Source organism: Lolium rigidum, chromosome 5 (genome assembly GCF_022539505.1).
Source record: "Lolium rigidum isolate FL_2022 chromosome 5, APGP_CSIRO_Lrig_0.1, whole genome shotgun sequence".
Lineage (NCBI taxonomy): Eukaryota > Viridiplantae > Streptophyta > Magnoliopsida > Poales > Poaceae > Lolium > Lolium rigidum.
Genome location: NC_061512.1, coordinates 135690275 through 135696015, shown reverse-complemented (window position 1 = coordinate 135696015; position 5741 = coordinate 135690275).

Genomic DNA, 5741 nt, shown 5'->3' with positions numbered 1-5741 from the left:
AGGGAATAAAACTATTGCATCTATGGAACAAACCTCGGCTACCAGGGGACAACAACCTAAAAAGGAGGGGAACAACAACCTATACGGGGGGATAACAACCTAAAAAGGAGGGGAACAACAATCTAGACTGAGGGGAACAATGGCCTAGACACAAGGGAACAACGGCCTAGACGAGGGGACCAATGGTCTAGACGGAGGGGAACAACGTCCTAGATAGGGTGGAACAACGTCCTAGATGGGGGAACAACAATCTAGATGGTGGGGAACAAAAACGTAGAAGGAGGGGAACAACAACGTAGATAGTGGGGAACAACAACCTAGACAGTGGGGAACAACAACCCAAATGGAGGGGAACAGCGTCCTAGACGAACGGAAACAATGACCTAGTGTGCGGGGAACAACGATGTAGACAGAGGGGAACAACAACCTAGACTCGGGGGAACAACGCCTAGGCGGAGCGTAAGAACAGCCTAGAGCCCTAGACGCTAGGGAACAACAACCTAGACGGAGGGGAACAACGACATATACGCAATGGAACAACGGCCTAAACGTTGGGGAACAACAACCTAGACAAAGGGGAACAACAACATATACGCAATGGAACAACGACCTAGACAAAGGGGAACAACAACCTAGACGCATGGAAACAACGACCTAGATAGAGGGGAACAACAGCCTAGCCGGTGGGGAACAACAACCTAGACGGTAGGAAACAACAACTTAGATGGAGGGGAACACCATTGAAGGGGAACAACAACCTATACGGAAGGGAACAATGCCTTAGACAAAGGGAAACAATAGCCTAGACGGAGCGAAACAACATCCTAGAAGGAGGGGAACAACAGCCTAGACGAACGGGAACAACATCCCACATAGTGGGGAACAACATCCTAGACTAAGAGGAACAACATCATAGATGGAAGGGAACAATAACCTAGATGAAAGGGAACAACAATCCAAAACAAAGGGGAATAAAATTCTAGATGAAGGGGAACAACATCTTAGACGGAGGGGGACAACCTAGATGGAGAAGAACAACAACCTAGACATAGGGGAATAACAACCTAGACGGAGGGATACAACATGCTATTTGGAGGGGAACAAAAAAATCAAAATGAGGAAAAAATGAAATCATATAGAACAAAAAAATCATGAAAAACATGTTTTTGAAATAACGTGAAAATAAAATAAATACATGAAAAGAAGAAGAAAATAAAAAAAATAAAGAAAATAAAAAAGAAATAGAAGAAGAAACATAGAAAAAATAAAATCAGAAAATGAGATGGAAGGACCCGAGGAAATGGAGAAATAAAGGAAATCTAAAAAAGAAAAAGAAAAGAAAAACAAATTAGGAAGCAGCAGCGTATTGTACAAATAATAAGTTTGTAACTTTAATGTTGTACAACATCGACGTCTTAGCTAACTGTCTCCGTCCCAGTCGCTTGCTTACTGAACCACGCCGGTTCGATCCCTGACCTTAGCATCTGGTTTTTGCTCTTTTCGAATAAAATCAGATAAGCAAATCTGTCGAGCTAAATGGGCCGAGCCCAGTAGAGGAATTCCTTCAGCGAAATGATACTTCCAGGCGCGCGCGCGCTAGGGAGTCGTTTCCCCTGCGGAACCTGCATAGTCCGCAATGGTTTGATCCGTGGGCTCCTGCAACTATCGATTGCGGCTGCTGTGGACGAAGCGGGCCTCTCCGTGGACATGTCCACTTTCATCCGGAGGGAAGGCAGTCCCAAGGATGGCCATTGCCGACCTCATCACAGCAGCAAAAAGGGGCAAGGACGGCCAGGGGATGCAGCCAACGGCTGGGACGGGCCCCTCGCCCTCCACTCACCGCGCGCGGCGTCAACACACTCAAGAAATTAACTGATGCCAGCCGGACGGAGGATATCGAGCACGCTTAGTTGATGTCGCGAAGATCACGTTCACGTATCGTCGGAGCTAGCTGGAGTTTGTTTCTCCCAAAGTGAAATAGATGAGGTCGAAGACCCTGGACTTCTTCCTCTCCCCGTCCACAGTAACGAGAGGCGATTTGTGAAATCCTGTAGGCTTCCCACTTCGCCGGCGCCGATTCGTCGGGTCCCTCGGCCTCCGCCGGCCGCTCCGGCGGCGGGAGGGCGGGGGGCCTCGTCTCGCTCCGTGTATATAGTAGGGGTGCGTATGGTGTCCGGCCGGCGGCGTCGGGGCGGAAGCGGCGCGGCCGGAGTGGTTTTGCGGGCGGTGGTTCTTCCCTCGACGGCGGTGCTCTCCGGAGTCCTGGCGTTGATCTACTGCTCTCGGTCGAGCCTGCGGGTCTACGGAGCTGCGCGGCCTCGACTTCCCCACCGCCGGATGCCGCGGGGCGGCGGATCCGGCCGGAGTTGCTGAAGGTGAAGGTGGTACCGGTACCGGATCGAGGATGGCGTCGGCGATGCAAGGTGGAGGTTCCTCGGAGCCGAGTTCGTCGACTTCCGTCCGCCGGGGTCTCCTTCCGTTCCGGGGCTGTAGTGGAGGAGCGGCGGCGGCGCGCCGTAGTACGTCTTCGTTGTTGTCATCGTCTTCGTTTGCTTGCAGGACCGGCTTGTATTTTCTTTGTTTCTTTGGGTTGTTCTGTAAGCTTCCTGGTATAATATCACTTGATCTTTCCTCGCAAAAAAAAAAAAAGTGAAATAGATGAGGACGGACTGCGTGTCTTTCACGCTGGGAATTGGGAGAGATCCGCGCGCGCGCACCGGCCCAACATCAAAATATAATTACGGATAGAATTAACTGGTAACACAAGATTTGTTTGACATGATGTTGTAGCAGCAGATGGATCTAAACACGTACTACTACAGTAAGGTGCTTAGTAACTTCGAATACAATAATAATTAACAGAAACAAGAGATAAGAGTTTTGGGTCGCACAGCTCAACCTGGCCGGCGTAGCACTTTACATAGGCATCAAGCCAAGTTACAGATAAATACAAATATGCAACTAACTAACTGTTAACAACTACAAATAAGATCCTATATTGTTACAACAACATAACCAATATATACGTCGGTTAATACCCTCCCTCAATCTCAGCCTACTTCAGAGAGGTTGAGATTGCGCCTACATGACTGAAATGTTGGCAACGGAAGTGGTTTTGTGAATATATCTGCAACTTGATCCTTTGAGGAAATGAGCTGAATGTGAAGCTTCTTCCGGGCAACCCTTTCTCGAACAAAATGAAAATCAACCTCAATGTGTTTAGTCCGAGCATGAAACACTTGGATTGGATGATAAATAGGTTGCTCGAAGATTGTCACAACACAAGACCGGAGATCGATCCTGTTTAACTCCTAGCTCCTGAAGAACCGAGCGAACCCAAATCAGTTCAGCGGTAGCATTGGCAAGCGCTTTGTACTCGGACTCGGTACTTGAGCGAGAAACTGTGGACTGTTTCCTCGCACTCCGAGCGATCAAATTTCCTCCAAAGAAGATGGCATGACCCCCGGTTGATCGCCGATCATCGGAATCTCCCGCCCGATCGGCATCCGAAAATGCGAGAAGCGAGAATAGAGGAAGAAGGACTAACACGAAGTCCATGATCACCAGTGAACTTCACATATCGAAGTATTCGCTTCACGGCAGCCCAATGAACATCTCGTGGCTCATGAAGGAACTGGCATACTCTATTCACAGCATATGACAAATCTGGACAAGTAACCGTAAGATACTGTAGTCCTCCAACCACACTACGATATCTAGTAGCATCATCAGGAAGAAGAGGTACTCCGAGTAGAGATACTTAGCGGATCGAGTAACGAGTCATGGGAGTCGTGGCTGGTTGACACTTGACCATTCCTGCTCGACGGAGAAGTTCAAGTGCATACTTTCTCTGAGTAAGAACCAGACCACCGAGAAAACTGTCGAAGCACTTCAATTCCAAGAAAGAAATGCGGTGGCCCAAGATCCTTGACCGCAAAATGATCTCGAAGTGCTGAAACGAGTTGAGTGCTAGCAGTAGGTGATGAACTCACAACAATTATGTCATCAACATATACAAGAAGGTAAACTGTGACATCTGAGCGTTGACAAATAAACAGGGATGTGTCAGCAGCTGATGCTTTAAACCCAAGTTTACCAAGAACTGAACTTAACCTGGCATGCCATGCTCTCGGCGCTTGTTTAAGTCCATAAATTGCTTTCACAAGACGACATAAGTGTTGTGGATGCTCTGGGTCTTCAAACCCAGGTGGCTGGCGCATATACACCTCCTCTTCCAGTATGCCGTTGAGAAAGGCATTTTGGATATCCAACTGACGGAGGTGCCACCGCTGAGAAACTACAAGAGATAACAATAACCGAATTGTTGTTGGTTTAACCACAAGACTAAATGTATCAGCATAGTCTAGTCCATATCGCTGCTTAAAGCCCTTTGCTACCAATCGCGCCTTGTATCGCTCAACTGAACCATCAGCACGTTGTTTTACTTTAAAGACCCACTTTGAGTCAATCACATTGATACCTGACTGTCGAGGAACTAGACGCCATGTGCCATTCCTTTAGAGTGCATCATACTCCTGCTGCATAGCTTCCCGCCACTGAGGACTCGTCATTGCATGACGAAAATCTGGAGGTTCTTGTACAGCAGTATCTGCAGCATGAGCCAGGCATGTAGCCATCCATGTGACTGTCCCATCAGTACGCTGCCGAGGCTTACAAATGCCTCGCTGAAGGCGCGTGGTAACGCCGCGTTGTACTGGCGGAGGCTGAGCATCTGGAGACTGCGGTGTCGAAGCAGATGACGAAGGAGATCCCGTAGAGTCATGGGCCGATAAAGACGACCCAGCAGACGGAGGCACGTCTGGCCCAGGAGAGGACGCAGCAGCCCGTTCAGGACTTGACCGAACTGGGCTTGCATGGCGATCGACGTGCCCATCTCCCGAGGCTGCTGCATGGCGATCGTGATCGACGTCGCCATGTTGATTGCTGCCGTGATCATCAGTATCAGCAGGGATTTCTTCAAGTCGTGCTCCTCTCCCGACCCCTGCACCGTGGTTAGGAAGCAAAGCAGGTGTATATGCAATATCATCAAGTTGGTCGGAAGTGGGAGTGGCTCGATGCAAAGATGAGTCAGAGGATGACGTAGAGAGACTAGAGAATGGAAAAACATTCTCATCAAAGATGACGTCTCTAGATATGTAAACTCGATTTGTTGGCACATGAAGACATTTATATCCTTTATGAAGTGGACTATAACTAAGAAAAACACATTTCTTGGAACGGAACTCAAGTTTCCTATTATTGTAGGGTCGAAGATGTGGCCAACAGGCACACCCAAAGACTTTCATGAAGGTGTAATCAAGTTTTTCTCCCAAAAGTCTCTCAAGTGGTGTTTGCATATGAATGACTCGGCTAGGAACACGGTTTAGCAAGAAGCATGCGGTGGTGAAGGCATCACTCCAGAACCTAAAAGGAACAGAAGAGTGAGCAAGGAGTGTAAGTCCAGTTTCTACAAGGTGACAGTGTTTGCGTTCTGCCAACCCGTTTTGTTGATGTGTGTGAGGACATGACACACGATGCGAAATGCCAATGTCTGCAAAAAACTTGTTTAGCTTAAGATATTCACCACCCCAGCCGGATTGTACAAGAACAATTTTGTGGCCTAGGAGACGCTCAACATGTTTTACGAAAAGCAAGAAAAATCTCAAAAACATCCGACTTATGTTTAAGGAGGTACATCCGAGTAAACCGACTATAGCCATCAATGAAACTCACATAATAGC